Genomic DNA, 19,850 nt, shown 5'->3' on the forward strand with positions numbered 1-19,850 from the left:
AGCATACCTTTAATTCAATATGCTTGGGAAGTGTGTGTGTGATTTTCAGCGACCTCTATCATAAAAAAAAAATCAAGCAGTGATATGCTGCCCATATTTTAATTAAAGGTTCCAATAAAGAAATCCCCCCTTTAGCTTGTAATAATATGCTGTAGGCAGGAAGTATGAGGAACATAATGCACTTTCTGATAACCAGAGGCAGGGAGAGCAAACAAATTATGTGAACATGCAGTTTTCTGGAGTTGTTTATAATTTGTTCCTGAACAGTACTTTCAGTTGGATAATTTGAGCGGTATATTTTAGATGTATGCTTTAAAGGGGTGGAGGGTTCAAAGAGTATGGATATCACCTTTGGGGAAATTTATAAAAAAAAATACCTTTCATTCTTATGTGGTCTCATCCATTCTTATGGCAAATAATGTGTTCTTGAGAAGTAGGCGAATCAGCCCATGGATAAGTCCCCTCTGGTGTGACCTAGCAGCTTCCCAGTAGGGCATAAAATATAGCACAGGAAGTGAAATCACCTGAAAAATCCTTCATTTGGGTGGCAGAACTTTAACAGGAATTCCCCCAAAGCCATTTATGGAATGAGCTCTAAACAAGTAAAAGCTTTGCCTTTTTTTTTTTAATATCCTGATAATGTTGACACATTAGTTCCAGAGCAGTTCAATTGAGACAATGGAATTTTTCACCTTCTGTTGACTAATCTCACAGATGGAGCAGCCAGGCTTTGTCTATCCTTATCAGGCAATCTGCACTGTAGGGACTGATCCCCTGGTAAAGATCCACTGAATTGACTGCTGATCACACTCCTGTCGACTCCGGTACTCCACAGAATTGAGAAGTGTAAGAGGAATTGCTAGGAGAGTTTCACCCGTCAACCCTCTGCAGTGGAAACACCGTGATAACTTAATCTAAGGTACAGTGACTCCAACAACACTATACACATAGCTGGAGTTGTGTAGCTTTGTTTGACATTGCTCCATAGTGTAAACCTGGCCCAGTGTTAACAAAATAATGAGAAGAAAGCACAACAACCTGATGATCATTTACAAACAAGACAATCTTCAATCTTCTGTTTATCTCTGTCATTCTGTTTTCACCTACTCTATTTAATTTCTATCACAAATTGTTTCATTTTATTATGTTGTTGCACTTGTGCTTTAGTAAAGAGGATGGATACAATTTAAGCTCCAGACAGTGATCTTGGCTTTGCACAGACTTCTTAGGTAAGTCACAATCTTTTTTAGCTGAGTTTTGACAAATGATTGTGCTATTTAGTTGTTGCACTGCTAGGAGTAACTACCCACCTGCTTCACTGGATGTTTTGAGGCTTTGGATGTGTCTTCAGTAAAGAATTAACTTACCTCACAAGGCCTGGTACTGACTTTCATTTTTATGGGTGGGTGCTCCACTTCAAGTCCCCATCCTACTCCACGTCTTCTACCAAGGCCTCCACTCTGCTCCACCTCCATTCCCTTCCTACAGCACTTTCCCCCCTCCCTGCCACTCAACAGCTGATCAGTGATTGGCTGGTGGGTTTTGAGCACCTACTAATTTTTTTTTTTACAGGTGCTCTGAGTCCAGCCACAGAGCACTGATGGAGTCAGCCTGTTCTGTATATTCAGGTTACTGCTCTTGAGTACCTCAAGGCAGAGAAGCCACAGTGCAAAATAATACTCAAAGTTATTGTATCCACACTGTTGCTCTACTCACTTGCACAGCACTAAGACTGCTGATGGCACATCCCACAATTTTTTGCATTGTATTAAGCTGAGCTCCATTCACTGTTTCATAATGAGTTATGGGAGAACTTGCCTGCCTTTTCTGGGTACATAGGGGAATTGTGGGAAGACAATGCTTATATACCCTGCAGACGGATTATGTTAGCAGGTAGCCAGTCGTACTTGTTTATGTTTAGCTCTTATGGTTCTTAGACCAACCAACTCTAGTTGAAAGCATTGCCACTCTGGAGTTAAGCGGTTTTGTGTGTAGACAGAAGTCAAGGTAAGGGTAACGATTGAGTTAGCACTTGAGTTAACTTTACAGCGAAGATAAGCCTTTTGTCATGCTATTAAAATCCTCTGAAATCTATAATGGAAAGGTTGCAAGGCAAGGTATAAAAGTTATTTTATAGTGCTGAAAGGTATTATTTTGGTCAAGTACAGTAGTTAAAATCATAGGAGAATATTCCACTAAATCCTTGACTCCATGACCTCTTCTGCTTAGTCTTTTCTCAGTTGTTTGTGTTGATCAGTCTCATGGCTAACTCTTTTTGTATTCTCCAGGCCACTAGCATTTTTGATACTCTGGACTTCTGCCAGAGTTCCTAAAGGAAGGAGTTAGAGGGCATCTCCTCTATTATGCAGACATCTGAACCTCATTTTTCAAGTTCCAAAAGTCCTTTTAGTAGTAGATCTTGCTTTTTTTAATGAGCCTCATTATAGCTAATTTGTTCAACTTTGTGTGAGCTGCCATATGGCATCAATGGATACCTAGTGAAAATGTATTTATTATCTCATAAAACATATATAAAGATGTCAAATGCACATAATTAAAGGAATTCTCTTTGAGATATATTCTTACCAATTAACCACCTGGAGTTTCCTGGCCAAATCTTAATCAGTTCACTGACGGAGGACATCTTGAAGATGTATGCGTCATGAGTCAAGCTGGGATATAGAGCAAACATATTGGTGATGCTATTTCAAGTGTCGCTGAGACAGGATCACAGAACCTGTGTGTTCTTACTGTGGAAAAGCTATCTATTTCTGTCTCCTTGAGAAATCGCTGCCAGCACAATGGGGAAAGTTAGCAACACAGAAACCTTCCTTCCCTCTCTGCTGTGCTTGGTGATGGTAGAAACTTCAGATCTAAAGGGTGACATGGAACATCAGGTGGGGCTAGCATGAGCACCTACCTCCTGCATGGGACTAGCCAAACCCTTCCTCTCCTTCCGCATGTGGGGCTAGCTCAAGACTCTTGTATGAGCCTCTCTTCCCAGGCTAGGCTGGGACTGTTGCTTGCCCAAGCCTTGCCTTCCCCCCATCCAAGCCATGCCTTCCCATCTGCATGCAGCTGGCATTGCTGCTCACCGCCCCCCCTCCAGTCTCATGCAGGAATAGGGACTCATATTAGTCCCATGTGGTATCTCATGCCACCCTCTTTAGAGCTGAGGTTTCTACTATCACCAAGTGCCCACCAGAGAAGGAAGGTTTCTGTGTTCCTCTGCACCCCTTTTCTTCTTGGGGAAGAGGGATAGCTCAGTGGTTTGAGCATTGGCCTTTTAAACCCAGGGTTGTGAGTTCAATCCTTGAGGGGGCCATTTAGGGATCTGGGGCAAATTTGTCAGTGATGGTACTTGGTCCTGCTGTGAGGGCAGGGGACTGGACTTGACCTTTTAAGGTCACTTCCAGTTCTGTGAGATAGGCAGGGCTCGACAATCTATGTAATCTACTCACCATTGGCGAGTAGATTACAACCCGGAAAAGCCGGGTTCAGGCAATCTGCACATGCACAGATCACCAGACAGCATGGCTCAGCGAACCCTGGAGATAGGTATATACTTCTTGAGAAGTCCCATAGCTTTTGCCAAATTATCAGATTGGTGAGAGTAAATTGGACAGATGAGCACTTATTCAAAAAGACAAAAGTTTGAATGGCTGGGATAGGATTTTAAAAAGGGACTATCCTGGCCAAAACAGGACATGTGGTCATCATATGCAAATCTTGCTCCTGTGGCAAAACCCCTCCGTAGACTTTAATCAGACCAGTATTTAGCTTTCAGTGAATAAGAAATTGTGAGAGACTCATCAGAGGAACCCATCATTTCAGATCTCACTTTACGAAAACAATGATGTATTCATTACCTTCCCCAAGATTCAGGGTAACTGGATTTCCAGTTCAACACTTCTTCTGCAATGCATGTCTTTCCTTCATTCTCCCCTAGCTGGGAGAAGAGGATCATAGATTCTTTTACATTTCTGCTCATTAAATTCTCCCGAGGTCAGTCTTGTGCTAAAGCTCACAGTACAAGAATCCATGGGTGCATTTGCACGTATTAAGGCAGTAAGAACTTCTTCCCAGCCTTCCACAAAGCATAGTTCTGATTAGGCAAGACCACTGGTGGACTGGATTCTTGGATCTTCTGCTGTAAAGGCAGAAACATTGTAGATGTTATGCATGGAGACATCCAGCCAGTTTCCAATGTTAATCTTTTGTGCATGGGTTTACTGGAACTTGTGCAGAAATTCTATTGCCTAGATATTGTAATCTAGCTACTGCATGTATAAGTGTTGGCACTAGAATAATGCATGATTAAGTAGATGCTAAGACTAGGCTACACTTGTGGAGAAAATCGATATAAGATGTGCAACTCCAGCTGGAGCATAGCTGGAGTCGATGTACCTTGCATCAACTTTCTGGGGCAGTCCCGCAGTAGGAGGTCAACAGGAGAAATGTGCCTGTCGACTTCCCTTACTCCTTGCAAGGAATAGGAGTACTGGCACTGATGAGGGTGCCCATTAGTATTTGATTTATGGGTCTTTACTAGACCCACTAAATCAAACCCCAGAAGATCAATCACCAGAGAAGTGGAGACGTGCCCTAAGTTGGAGCCTCTCTGAAAAACTGGATTTAGATGCATTGTGATTTACTGAAAAACATTTGTGTCTATACCACAATTCAGTGCTCTATTATGAAGTGATTTGGCAATTACTAGTCACCATTAGTGAGTACCTTTTTCTCTTTGCTATTGTTGCTTTTAGCACAGAGCCTCAAATTCAGCAAGTGCACTAAGGAATGTGTGGGGTTGTTACCTAGTAACAGATAGCCTTATGAACTGGAAAGTGATTTAAATTAATTGAGTGTTAAGTTTTTACTGTTAGAACAATCTATGTTTGTGAGTGACAAGGATTGAAAGTTGAGGAGGCTTGTGACCCAAGAATAGAATGATTCTGTGTTCTCTTTAAAACTATAAGGGTTCAGGAGCATTGAGAAGTATCCTCATGTACTTCACCAAAATAATATGAAAAGAACTATGTTTGTTCAGTTTAAATGCAGTCGTCTTTGGGTTTAGACAAGACATTACAAACAAGGTCGCAGTTGGAAGTGCCTTTCTTGTGGTAAATTATGTAAATATCACACATTATTGCTGGATTAACTGTCAGTGCTTCTCAAGGGTTTAAATCTCGGGCTGCATCTATACTGGAAAGTTTGGTGACAAAAGTGTTGACATGCCTAAGTCACCAAAACTGAAAACCAGTCAAACCTGTTTTTCTGCCTTTTATGGTCAACATGTCATAGCCACATTGTTAGCACCCCAGAACAGAAACAAAGCAATGTGGATAATCATACCACAGTCTCTGGCATCACCTTCAGTTGCTAAGCACTGTGGTAATACGCAATATAGTGCTATGCATTTTGGGAATGTGAAAACGTCCTCTCATCTACCTCTCAGCTTCCCTGCCCTCCCTAGGCCACTTGAATGATGGTCCTTGCTATGAACTCCAGTATCTGCTTTGAGAAATCACGGATCATACAGCTCTCTACCATGTTGTGTTCAATGTGCATAGGACATCGCGCCTTGCAGCAGGGCTACTTATGCACTGAATAGGGGATGACAGCATAAGTGGCAGTTGTGGCTCATGCTAATTGCCAGAGAACATTTTTGCTCATCATTTTGGGTAGGTACTCAGATGGCAAGCCCAAGCTGCTGCCTGTGCCATCGCCACTTCCCCCTATTGTTAGTGTGTTAGCACATATCTACCTGCCTGCTTTGGGAACCACAGACACTCAGCTGCTGTGTGTAAGCCTGGTTTAACATGAGTAGTTAAACCTGGGTGAAGCCTCATTTCTTGGGAACAGGATTAGGGAGGTAAATGGCTCAGCAGTTGGAACCTGAATGTCTGTACTAGCCAGAAGGCAGGGAGGATGGCACTCAGAGAGCCATTTGCAATGGTCAGAGTAACAACGAATAAAATAAGGCTGTAATATAAGATGAGGTTGAGTAAGTCATGCATGCTGAGTGCTTGGACAGAGCATACTCTACAGGGATTGGCTCCTACAAAGTAACCCAAAACATGTTAGTACAGTGTGTCGTGTAACTGCATATAGAGGAAGAGTGTTTCTGTGTAATTTTGGATGAGTGGTATACCTTACTTGGATCTACACTTCAGTCTGAAAACCACAGCATACCTTTTGGTGTATGCCAAATAAAGAAACATGAGTGAAAAGACTGGAGTCAGACTGGTTTCTTGAGGAACCGAGGGGAGGTGGTGTTGGAGGAATACCAACATAGTAGTGCCATGACTTGGATTCCCAACTGTGTAAACATAATTTAAATGGGATCAAGAGCGAATCAGCACCTCTGAAAATCAAGCCCCTTATTCAACTGCCTAAATATGAATTTAGGTTCCTAAATTTAAGCACACCTCCCTTCCCCCACAAAAAATAGGTGCAATTGAGTACAAGGGCCTGCAATCATAGAGCATAATATGTGCTCTTCTCTATTGGATAGGACCTACTGGAAAGAAGCTGAAGATTTTTGGGGGGTGGGAGCAGAGAAGTAGGTTAATATAATTAGTTAGACTTACATTTAGAGATAATTAAAAGGAATATCACAGACTTAAACAAAAAAGAATTTACTAAAACAGTATGCAAATTTCAAGGTAATTAAAACTTGAGGCCTTCTTACTAGACAGTATCTCTTTAATTGATGCTAAATGTGAGCAGATCAAATAAGTAAACTTTCTATTGTGTGTTTGTTTTCACTCTACAAGCTGATAATTGCTAATGGTCTCTTTGAATTATTTTTCTATCTGATCTGTTGGATTTCATCATTAAATTACTTGTCTTTTGGGGTTGGTGATTACTGGTTGCGTTGGATACAGTGAGTTAGCCTTGTCTAGTTGGAATGTAATGGAGCACTCATTAAAGAAAATAAGTTATGAACTCGTGACAATAAAGAAGAAAACCATCCAAAACACTGACTTCTCAATTTGCTAGTGAAAGGGAAAGATCAAAGGGAAAGGTACCTGAGCCTAATAATGTGCAGAAAAAATCCTTTAGGAGACTCTGGAATTGGTACTCACTAAGGAGTATTCAAGTCAGGTCCCAAATGCAACCAAAACTGGATTTTCTATAGGGTTTTGAGCGGACAGGAGAAATGGGGAATCTGTGGGTGAGATGAACTGTGGATCTCTGCACAGTGCTGCACTAGGAGAGAAGGACAGTGAATGTGAGTGTATAGCAGAACATGGACATACAAAGCCAAAATCCCTCAGGAGGAGGAAGTGTCTGCTGCTTCTACCATATCTTGCAGTAGTTGCTGTGACCTAGATGCACACCAGTGGCACCTATTTCATGGAGGAGCTGAAGATTATGCACTTCATGCCTTTTGCAAAGCATCCTGTTGAGTACTCGGATGGATTTCAGGGAAGAACAATCTGAATGTTCACATAAATGCCAGCTGCCCCTCTTATTCTCCTTCTGCCTCTGATGAAGTAAACTAGGTCCAGGGGCTCCCTGCTAGAGGCCTCGGGGTTCTGCTACACCAGGAGTGGGCAATAATTTGGGGGCCCACTTTACCAATGTTGGTAGTGGTCACAGGCTGGCCCCAAAAAGGGCAGGGCCTTAAGCAGAAGGGAAGAGGTGAGTCCTTCTAGGAGGAGACTTTGTTCACTCCCCCATGGGGTGGTGGGTTACAGGGGGCCCCATTTTGCTTGGGGGGGGGGGTCCATTTTGCCAGGGGTGTGTGCCACCCAGAGGGACTCACTAGCTGATTGGAACAGCTGATGGTTCCCTCTAGTGCTGTGTGCCCCTGGTGGGGGGAGGAGACTTTGTGTGCTCCTCTACCTCCAGGTCTTGATTGGCCTGAGGGTCAAGGTGCGGCAGGGCAGGCTGCGGGTCAGATCAAACTGCTCAGTGGGCCGGATCTGGCCTGTGGGTCATATCTTGCCCACTCCTGTGCTAGTGACCCATCCCAGGAAAGGAGCAGTGGGAAGGTCCTCCAAACAGACTAGAATGGCTGCAGGGGAAGCAACCACTGAGGACCCAGAAAGACCCTTTAAAAAGGAGCTATAGTGCTAGAGCCAGTTAGTTGCTGCTTGGAGCAAAAGAAGAAAGGACTGTATGTCAAAGAGCAGCATGACCAAAGATGGTCTGTTGGTGGGGAGCACAAGGCTCCTGACTAGTTAGGAGGCTAGGACTTGAGTTTAAGATGGTTTGCTGGCAGGGACCAGAGCAACAAGAAAGGGAAGGGGCTTCTGGCTGACTGTGGACTGAAGGAAGCCCTGAGATTACAGCCCCACCAGGGCTGGACTGCTTTAAAAACCATGGACACCCCCAAACATACCTGGATAAAGAGTTCTCCTATTCCAATACATTTCAATAGAGGCTAAAGGTGTCACTCTTCCCTTCCCCACCCTTTTGCACCCAAATGATCATCATTACTTTCAGATGTTAAAATCTATATTTCATTTTGCTGATAAAGTTGAAATAATTGCAGCAATTTCAAATATGTAAGACTTCCAGGTGACTTGTAAAGCTCTGGAGACAGAATAGAATATAAGCTTAGACCTAGAAATTAGAAAAACATTTGAATTTTCAAACAAAGCATGTAGAAAATGTGGTTTCTCTCTTAGTTCCTGAAAGGTGAGATAAAAATCAGTTCTTCCTGTTTTGAATCCTGTGCTTCACACTAGTATTGAGCCCTTCAAAGGTCCAGTTAGTTCAACATATAAATGAAGCTGACTTTTGGAACTATGGTTTGTGGTAAAGTGAAGAGAGGATTTTTTTTTAAGAGTTCAGTATATAATTTATTTAAAATTCACCTGGCCAAAGCTCTGGGCATAGGTGCAGAAAATGAATACAAAACAGTCACCTACAGCATACAAATGAATAGCAAGGTTCAAAACTAAAAAGCCCTTTCAAAATTCTGCTGTCCTTCAAACTCAGGTTTTCTCACTACAAACTTGTGTCCAGTAACTCTGCATCATTGCTTCAGGAAAAATTTGGGAGAATGGAGAAGGAGCCTTAAAACACAACCCAAAGGTCCCCAAACTGGGCAGACCAATAAAGGTGGGGGGGGGGGGGGGGCGGAGATTGTTCCAGTAGCATGGCATTGATGATTTCCTGGCTGTAACACTTTTGTTTGGCAGAACTCACTGAAAAACTTGGAGGCTGATTATATGAATAAATAGATTTGTGAGGGAGCAACAGCTGTCCATTGTAGGAAGGACATTTTAAGTATATATCTTAAGGGAGCCATTCAAGTCTCCATTTCCTGGAGAAGTAAATTTAGACCTGTGTTCTAAAAAGAGTGTTTGGAGTTACTTAAGACAAAATGGTAGGTAGGATCGTGAGCTGCTAAAGAAGCCTTTTTACTATTACAAGAATCTGTGACAAATAGATCTTCAACAAAGAAGCTACATTTCCGATAGAGAATAACCTGAGGAGAGAATGTTACATCAGTGTCATTTATATAACTGGCTAATGTGCATTGTCCCCTTCTAGAAGCTGACCATCTTAGAAAATAAAAGTCTGTTCCTACTACCAGATAATAAACTTACTGCTTTATTTCAATTTGGTAGATAACTGTGTTCCAGAAGGCTCCATGGCAGATGTTAGGGAGTATAAATAAGAAACTGTAAGACAATTGCAGACTAGAGTTAAGGATTAAGCTGTTATCTAATTTGAATTAAGGGTGTGAATGTTTAATTGGTTAAGAAGTGGGGGCTGGAACAGTTATGTGTCTGCCATGGGCAGGGACTGCTCCAGTCAATGGTCCACAGCAGCTTCCCTCCCAAACACCCTCTCTTCAACCAGTTAAACAAGATGTTTAACCAGTTAAACAGGATTTTACATCCCTAATTTAAATGGGTAACTTACAAAACCTTGCTAATATTTTAGGGTTTTTTTAGTGTTACCCAAAAAGTGTGTGTCAATCTCATACAGTCACTTTGGGGGTACAGATGGGACTACAGGTATTGTGCTTATTTTGCTGGCATATGATCCATTGATATGCTCCTTGTTACCTGCAAGAAGACTGGTTACATTTGCACTGTTACACACATTATGGCCTTTCAGCCATTACTCCAGAGAGCTCATTATTCAGTGGCTTATAAAACACTGCTATCAACGTTTGATTGAAACTCCACATAGAGATAGACTATCCAGAAGAATCTCCTCTCTGCCACCACCTTTGCACTCTCTGCCTTTTTCTTCCATATCTAAATAACAAAATATAGCGTAGTTTTAGTATTTTTTGAGCTTCCATGTTGCACGCAGAGCCTTCTGGGAGATTTGGACAACTCTGGAATGTGACTGGATTTTTTTTCTCTTCCTTTCCTTTCTCCATCTTGCCCTTTCTAGCCTCTTTTGAACCTATTTGTTTTCCCCCTACTATCTCAGGTCCCTCTAGTTCCTTAACTGTATTCAAGTTCCACACATCTGCATAATGCCAACCCAGTTCTTTTCCTTCTCAGTTCAATCAGCAGCTGTCCCAACTGTGCTCTGACCAGGTCAGGCTGCACTGTGCTAGGCACTACATAAGCCAAATGACAGACAGTCCTTGCTCCAAAGAATTTACAGTCTGACAGGTGGAGGAGACAAGAGGTCAGTGTGTTTTAATATAGATGAGCTGTGTGCATAATTCTTATGTTTAGTAAGCCACCCAGGAGCAGCAATCAAAGAAATAACAGCTCAGGTGGCAGGTTTCTGTAGGCCAGGTGGCAGGAGTGATTTTGAGAGCACTTGAAGGTGGATAATATGGTGGCTTTCCAGATTTTGGCACAGAATTCTTTTTGTTTCTGCTCCCTGTATTTAGAGCAGATTGGGAGAAAGCATGGAAATCAAAGGTGGAAAACCTGTGGCCTGCAGCCACATGTTGCCCATCGGGGTTCTACGTGTGGCCCATGAGACATTTTGTGTACCATTGCCCACCCACAGGGTTGCCAGATTCCTCTAGTTTTCATCCAGTTCATTGTTTTCCTACCAGTATTACTGTAGTGACACACTCGTAAAACAAGGGTACGTGAAGTCAGGTGCATGCTGACTGCACACAATACTGACTGTAAAAACCATGCACTCTGGCGGCATCCAGTCAAAGTGCTGCTATGGTTCAGTCAGCACCCCCTGCAAATTCTAGTTACGCAAGTGCAGTTAGCAAAACTACCCTATCCCAGGAGGCCATCTTGGTTAAAATAATCACTGAGATGAAGGAAGGCCACTCATGAGGCCTACTCACTAGCCTAGGTACTGGAAATGCTTTGGTAAGGATTTGGGAATCCATTTATACAAGTTATAAATTGTGTGAGAGATTATGAACTCTCTAGGTATCTTTACCAAGCTGCATTTTGAAGGTGTTTGGGTGTGCTGAGGGGCCATGACCCTCCCACTTTTTACCAGCCTTAAGAGAGAGCAGGGGCAGAGAAGAGCAAGCAAGAGGTAGGATCGTTGGCTCTAGAGAAGAGGCAGAGCATGGGCAGGGTCTTGAGGGAAAGGATAGTGCAAGGGTGGTAGCTAAAGGAGAAAAGAGGAAGGGGCGAGGGCTCGCAGGGGGAGGGGAGGGGTGGCCTGTAGGGTTGCCAGGTGTCCAGAATTGACCCAGACAGTCCGGTATTTTCGCCTCCTGTCCGGAAAAAAAATCAGAAAATACCGGACACCTAAAATGTCCAGTATTTTCTGATTATTTTTTTCCCCTTCTAGGAGGCGAAAATACCAGACATCAGGCAACCCTATAACACACTCAGCAACCGGTGCCTCCTGCCCCTCTGCCTGAACCTCCCCTCCTCCTCACTTACCTGGTTCTGCAGGGGAGCTCTCTTCCTGCACAGAGTAAGAAAACAAGATGGCTGCCGGCAAAAAAACCCCAAAAAACCCAAAGGCATTGAAAGGGCCATGCTGGGTTTTTTGGATTTTTTTGCTTAATAACTGTAGGGGTCCTTTTTTTCTCAACAGTGTTTTTTTGGGGGGGGAGGAGGGGGAGTGTTCGGTATTTTTGGTTAAACCATCTGGCAACCCTAGCGGCCTGGAGATTCAGAGGGAAAGGATGGGGCCATGGTTTGGGCACCTGTGCTCCCCCTGTTAGGGCATGTCCACCCTTCCTGTGTCATCTGTTTTCCTCCTTGAGCTGACATCTAGCCACACAGAGATAAAGGGCTAACAATAAAGGCTAGTTGACTTTATGTACCCAATCGTTGGAACTCTATCACTCCCGACAAAAGACTAGTCTCTCCCCAGGGGAACAGGAGAGGGAACCTTGATAATAAATTCACCTGGCAGGGGTTTGTATGTATGTAGAAATGCTGGCAAGATTCAAAAGGACAGAAGCCATGCTCAGAGGCCATTTTCTCCTGTCCATGAGGGAGAATCAATCCAGGATATAGTGCCTCAAGAGACAGGGGACTCCCTGCCTGGACACTGATAGTCCCTAAGAATTCCCAAGAGAAGAGTGAGTTAGAAAGTGAGGAAATTGATGCAGAGGTGTGCCTATTCTGTTTGTTTGTATGATTAACTATAAGGGAAGGAGCATAAATGTGTAAGGGGACTGTTACCCCTTACTAAAACTCTGTGGGAGTTTTTTGGTTTACCAGCTTCAGAAGGGGAAGGGTTCATGAGACTGACAGACCCCAGAGACAATGGAAAGCAGTCAACACTCCAGCTCAGCCTGACTGACAGGTTGTAAGTGGGGATTGTTCTGGCTCTGTCTCTGAACAAACAAGCTGTGTGCAGAAGAGGTCCTGCAAAAACAGAGAGCTGAAAGAGGAGTACAAGAAGAAGCCCTGCAGCGACAGAACCAGACAGGCCAAGCAGTGCAGACCCTGTGTTGAGCAGCAGACTGGCAGTGCTCAGAAAGCCAAAAGGAACAGAGAAACAACACAAGGAGCTGGAACTGGCCAAGCAGCACAGCCTGCAGCTGGATGTGGTGAGCTACTGGGACCTGCAAAGTGTGGGGAAAGGCTCTGGACTGGGAGAGGGGTCTGGCCACTTAGAGACTGAGGCTGTGTGGTCACTGCCAGTGCAAGTGTGTCCAGCCTGCAGCCCCTTGCAGTACATCCAGGGCTTCTAAGGAAGAGACTGTGAACTGTCCTTACACTCTGCAGACTGCTGTGTTGATGTCCCTGTGCTACAGAGCAGGGCTGTGTGTTCTCATTTAACCATTCTCATTGTTTCTTATTCTATTCTCTTTAATCAGTTGATGTTTAATAAATTGTATTTGCTTTGAACCTTATGAAGTGATCACTGGGCCAAGAAGGCCTGCAGTGTAAAGAGAGCACCTCGGAGTGGGGACACCCTAACTCCTGCCCCTAGTGACTACAAGGTCAGGGATTAAGCCCCAGGAAACCTGGGCCCAGCCTTGTTGGGGTTTCAAGGGCTCTGCTACTCAGGAGAGTGGAGGGGGAGCCCTCAGGATCAGGGAGCCGCGGGGTAAAGGAAGTGGGAGCGGGGACTCAGATCCTTTCGCTGGTTCATTTCACCGGGGTGTATAGAAGCCAGGAAAGTTCCCCACAAGAGCGGGACCATTCCCCCGCTTACAAATGTATTTTAGACTCTGTGCCAAATGTGTGTCTCTGTATGTTAAGTGCTTCACAACTGCCACCTGGCCCCGAGAGAGGTAAATGAGAAGATTCACACCCTAGAGGAGAGATCTGAGACAGACGGGGTGTGTTTTAAGTATGGAGGTATCTGAAGGGCCACTGTTGTGCCCAGAAGGGTTAGATAGCTGGATTGCAGGTTCTTTAGACTCTGAAACTTTGAGTTAAGTAACAAGAACACCAGATGCCACATTCTTCTTCATTGCACCAAGGTCTGTCTACAGCTGCATCAGAAATACACTGGTGTAACTGACATCAAGATGCAACTAGGCACTTTACCTGGGAAAAGCAGTCAACAAACACTGCTGGAGCATGTACTTTCATGAGTGCTTAATGCTTTGAAATTAAAATGAACGTTTTGAAATATGAAGAATACCTTTTGTTGAAGAAAATGCCCATTTTAAGATAGGTTTGTTTTACAGTATCTCAGAAAATGCTTTGCGTGTGGTCCTGTACAAATGTGGAGAATACCTCTATTTATTTATTTATTTATTTTATTTATTAGAAGAAGATTGTAAATTTTACCCACTTTGGAAGATATTTCTGGCACAAGCGTGGGTCAAATACACAATGTAGGCTTCCTGAAAAGATAGCAGAAGAGAATGGAAAATGAAACATGGCTGTTTAGAATTGAAGGTTATTTTCTTCATGGGATTATACAAAAACTGGATTTTATTTTAATGAAAATTCAGTCATCTGAATATTTAGTTAGCCCATGGAACAGTTTCAGTGATCAGTTAAAGAATGTGTGTGAGTGTATATTTATTCTGTTAATTGAAGATGCTACCTCTTAAAATTAATGAAGATGTGAAGTAATTATTACTTTATTAAATTGCTGCTTTTCCTGCAACACCGACCATAGCAGCTGTTCTACTATAGTTAGTAAATTGTTAGAGAAAAAGGTTTGGACTTCACCATGCAATCTAGTATCAAGTAAGCAATAGGTTAATTTAAAAAAAAAATCTCGATAGAACTTGCTTTTTATTCTGGAACTACCAAGTACTTAATGGTTTTGAATTTCCTTTCCCACGAAGAAATAAAATATTCAGAGATACAAGTTTAGTTTATGACTGGGGAATTATAAAGAAGTTTGTGTTCCTGTTCTTTACCATTAGGAAGAGGTTGTATTTCTGAGAGTTCACATTCAAGACAACAAATTGGCTATGCAGAAGATGAAATTAAGCAAATTAGCAAGCCAGAGAGATTTTTAAAGAGCCATTATTGATAAATAGGAAAATGCTCTCTCCTGAATATTAAGAGTGTAGGGTTTATAAAGTTATAAAATGACTTGCAGACATGATTTAGGTCAATAATAGAATCCTAGGACTTAAAAGGACCTCAAGAGAGCTTCTTGTCTAGTCTCCTGCATTCAGGATATGACTAAGTGTTATAAAGACCATCCCTCATATGTGTTTATCTAACCTGCTCTCAAAAATCTCCAATAAGAGCGACTCCAACACAGGCAAATTTACCATTGAGCCAATTGTTCCATTACACCGGGCTCAAGCTCAAGCTCAAAAGGGCCCCAGCCATATCTCTCCTCACTGGAAGTGGGAGCCTGCAGAACATGATGGGATGGGAGCTGAGAGTCCAAGTTACCCAAGAAGTTATAGTTCCTTGGCCTGCTCCCTGCCTAGAGAGCTGGCCCTAGAGCAGGGAAGAAACTACATTTCCCAGCAATCCCCTGTCTGCTAGCAATGGGAGAGGGAGGAAGGAGAAGCTGGGAGAGCTTTACACAGCACTTGCTGTGAATGGAGAGCCGGCTGCTAGAAGGGGCCGGTGCTGCAAGTGGGGAACAAGTGTGCACAGAGGAGTAAGTGACTTTGGCCAAATATCCCCCTCAGAAGCCTTCCCCGGACTGGATTAGGGATGCTCATGGCTTCAGTTTGCCGCCCCCAAGAAGGAATTGGGAGGACTGAATGAGTAGGCAATGCACCTCTGTCTGAAGCCTAGCAAGGGAGCTATGTGGACACCACCAGGAGACGTTAATATGATAAGTAAGGGAGGGAAGGCTCTATTAGAGGCCCTGGGCAACTTTAGGTACAATACCAGGCACAGGGAAGGATTTGACTCTATTTCCACAGTCATGGAAGCAGTAATGGGCTTTTCCTTTCCAGATGTATCTAATTCTCAGGCTACATCTACACTGAGAGTTTTCTCAGCAAAAAATATGCTAACGAGGGGCTCATTTGCATGAGTTGTGATCTCATTTGCATATTTTCTGCTGATCTGTTTTTGCACAAAACCCCCTTTTTTCCACAAGATTGGTCTACCTCCTCTTTCAGGGCATAAGGATCTTGCGGGAAAGGGGTGTTTTGCGCAAAAAGAAAACATCCACACTGTTTGGTTTTGTGCAAAAACCCCTCGTGCAAAAATGGATCGGCAGAACATATGCAAATGAGATTGACCCGGGAAAATTAGTCCCTCGTTAGCATATTTTTTGCCGAGAAAACTTAGTGTAGATGTAGACTCAGAAAAGGAATCTAGCATCTCCCTTTCACATTTGAACAGGAGTGCTCAAGTTCAGTTTGGGCTACTGTTACTTCATTTCTCAAATCAAATACTGTTCTAGTATAATTTGTAGTAGAAAAAGAAGGATAAAATTGAACAACACATGCGGGCATTTTCCCAGTGCTGAGACTGGAGTTGCTATTTTCAAATGCTATTGCCAGGTGCGTTTAGTTTTATTCTTTTAAAAAGACCGTAATATAGCTTTGGTGATTTCCCTACCAAAGCAAGAAGTGGAACTAAATAACAACAAAGGCATCTCAACTTTTCCACATTGTGGGACAGTTTTACAGTATGGATCCTGATATACTCCATTTGCACAAACTGAAAATTGTCCTACTTTACTGCAGTTCTGTAACCATGCAGGAATCAATCCTGTGTTCTGTGCACTTCCAAAATTCCTACTTAATTCAGAAATGCCTTCCTTTCATAACGATAGCACCTGATATTTTCAGCCCTTGTAAGCAAAGGAGGTTTACATTTACTATATATTCTTTGGCTCTTCTGCTATGCATGAATAGAAAAATGCCCCTGAAACCACCGTCCTGCTTACTATAGTACTGCCATACTAGGCCCTCATTCGGAAGGGCCAATAATGACTACATGGGGACCCACAAATGTGTTTGGCACTGGTCCCACAAAATGTTAATCAGACCCTGTTCAACAACCTCCCTAGGCAATATATTCTTTGGCTCTGCTGCTATGCATGAAGAGATATTCAAATACAATATCTAACAGGAAAATTCATTTACTAAGGGAAAATTCATTTACTTTTCCAAGGCTCTTGATATTGTAGACCAGGTTATTCCAAAAGTTAGTGGCACTAAGGGCCAAAGTGGAAATGTGCCAGAGACCTAAGAGACCACATATAATTTTTTTAAACATAACAAATAAGGTTGAATGTGTTTATTTTTTATCTCTACTTGATAATGACTAAAATGAAGGTGTTGAAGATGGGTTGGAGCTAATATTTACATTGCCTAATCTCAAATTTTTGCCAGCAAAATTGGAAACGATTATGATTAGTCTCTGTCAATAACCCTGCATTGAAAGTTCAAGGAAGCAACACAGGCAAACTTTCAATAACATAAGAACTCAGGTTCTGTAATTTAATTTACGGCTCTCACCATTTTTTATGGGATAGTGCCCCCCTCCCCAGCCCCTGGGACACTGGGGATTTCCAGGCATTATTTCACTTTGGGAGCTCATCAATACAGATCTATTCTGCTACAAAGAGCAAATAATGAATGCTGTCTCTCTCTGACCCCAGAAGGGGCTGAGCAACCATTTTCACAGTAGCCATTTTTTAAACACTAAGAAGTCACCAAAATACAGGACTATGTAGCACTTTAACCTAATAAACCATCTTGTTAGTCTTTAAAGTGCTACATAGTCCTGTTTTTTGTTTCAGCTACACCAGACTAACATGGCTACATTTCTATCACTATTCTACTAAGAAGTCACCAGTATTGGATGGTGTTCACCCAAGATTTCTGAAGGAACTCACATGTAAAATTGCAGAACTACTAACTGTAATCTAACCTGTCACCTGTCCTTGAAATCAGCTTCTGTACCAAATGACGAAGATTAATTGGCTAATGTGCTGCCAATTTTGAAAAAGGGCTCCAGAGGTGATCCTGGCAGTTATGGGCCAGTAAGCCTGACTTCAGTGCTGGGCAAACTGGTTAAAACTATAGTAAAAAAATAAAATTCAGACACATAGATGAACGTAATTTGTTTTGGGAAGTGTCAACATGGTTTTTTTGTAAAGGGAAATCAGGCCCCACCAATCTATTAGAATTCTCTGAGAGGGGTCAAAAAGCATGTGGACAAGAGGGATCCAGTGGAGATAATGTACTTAGATTTTCACTTAGCCTTTGACACGGTCCCTCAACAAAGGCTCTTAAGCAAAGTAAGCTATCATGGGATAAGAGGTAAGGTCCTCTCCTTCACTGGTAACTGGGTAAAAGATAAGAAACAAAAGATAGGAATAAATGGTGAGTTTTCAGAATGGAAGGAGTTAAATAGTGGAGTCCCCCAGGGGTCTGAACTGAGAAGTCTTTTTCAATGTATTTATAAATTATCTGGAAAAAAGGGTAAACTATGAGGACATTGCAGATAATACAAAAATTATTCAAGATAGTTAAGTCCTGAAGACTGCAAAGCACTGCAAAAGGATTTCTCAGAAGTGGGTGACTAGTCAACAAAATAGCAGATGAAATTCAGTTTGATAAATGTAAAGTAATGCACATTGGAAAACATAATCCCAGCTATACATACAAAATGATAGGGTCTAAAAGAGGTGTTGCCATTCAAGAAAGAGATACTGGAGTCACTGTGGCTAGTTCTTTGAAAACATCCACTCAGTGTGCAGCAGCAGTCAAAAAAGCAAACAGAATGTTGGGAATCATTGAGAGAGATATAGATAAGAAGACAGAAAATATCATATAGCCTCTATATAAATTCATGGTACACCTACTTCTTGAATACTGCATGAAGGTGTGGTCGCCCATTGGAATTGGAAATGGTTCAGAAAAGAGCAACAAAAATGTTAGGGTTATGGAACACCTTCCATATAATTTAAGATTAATAAGAATAGAACTTTTCAGCTTGGAAAAGAAATGACTAAGGGAGGATATCACTGAGGTGTAGAAAATCATGACTAGTGTGGAGAAAGTAAACATAGTCTTATTTATGCCGCCTTATAACACATGAACAAGGTGTCACCAAATGGCATTAATAGGCAACAGGTTTAAAACAAACAAAAGGAAGTATTTCTTCACACAGTTAACCTATGGAACTCTTTACCAGAGAATGTTGTGAAGACCAAGACTATTATAACAGGGTTCAAAAAGAACTAGATAAATTCATGGAGGATAGATCCATCAATGACTGTTTGTCAGGATGGATAAGGATGATGTCCCTAGCTTTTGTTTGCCAGAAGCAGGGAATGGGTAACTCGATGATTACCTGTTCATTCACTCTGGGGCACGATGGACCTTTGGTCAGACCCAATATGGCTGTGTTTGTTATTATGTTCTTATTTTTCACAGCAAGCCCAGACACAGACTATAGAAAAATGAATGTGCTTAAGTCTAAATTTGTACACGTTGAAGTTAGGGATGGTAGATATTGTGCAATTAAATAGTTGTGTGTAACTGCATGAAAGCGTAGCAGTTACATGACTATTCGATACTCCCCGGAGGCAGGGTCAGCAGCCCCACTCCTGGGGAGTCCCCTGCCATTCCACACTGCTGCCCCTCTGTCAGAGGCAGCAGCGCAGGGTGGAAGCAGGAGCCAGTCCACAAGGGGAGCTAGTTTAAAAACAAGCTCCCTGAACAGACCAGCTTGCCTGCCACCCAGCGCTGCTGCCTCTATATCAGAGCCTCCCTGTGGAGAGAGGCTGCTCTGTGGCAGCAGCCCCTGTCAGTTGGGCGGTCGAGCCACCGGGGAGCTGATGCAGGAGGAACTAGCTTTTAAGCCAGGTCCCACCACCACTGCCTCTCCAGCCTACCCCCTTTACACCCTCCATGCTGCTGTCTCTCTATCAGAGACAGCAGTGCGGGGGGTGGGCAGGTGGATTCGATGCTCATGGGGAGCTGGCTTTGAAACCAGCTCCTCACAGGCATTTGTTCCTGCTCCCCTGCCACCACTGTGCTGCCTCGGATACAGAGACAGTGGGGGGGGGGGGGGAGCAGAATGTGTATGGTCCACAAGGTTAAGTCATCTACATGGTGACATCCCTAA

At 42.8% G+C, this 19,850-nt stretch overlaps 1 protein-coding gene across 2 annotated transcripts in view; it reads left to right on the forward strand.

The window, feature by feature from the left end:
- Nucleotides 1-19,850, forward strand: part of SAMD12 (sterile alpha motif domain containing 12) — a 237,804-nt gene that overhangs the window by 166,371 nt on the left and 51,583 nt on the right. Inside the window, exon 5 of one of the 2 annotated variants that reach the window (XR_012901249.1) lies at nt 748-919. The exons of the other annotated variant lie outside the window; for it this stretch is intronic. The gene's annotated coding sequence lies outside the window, so the exon portion shown is untranslated. The remainder of the gene's footprint in view (nt 1-747; nt 920-19,850) is intronic. 2 annotated transcript variants of the gene reach the window in all.

This window comes from Pelodiscus sinensis, chromosome 2, assembly GCF_049634645.1.
Source record: "Pelodiscus sinensis isolate JC-2024 chromosome 2, ASM4963464v1, whole genome shotgun sequence".
Lineage (NCBI taxonomy): Eukaryota > Metazoa > Chordata > Testudines > Trionychidae > Pelodiscus > Pelodiscus sinensis.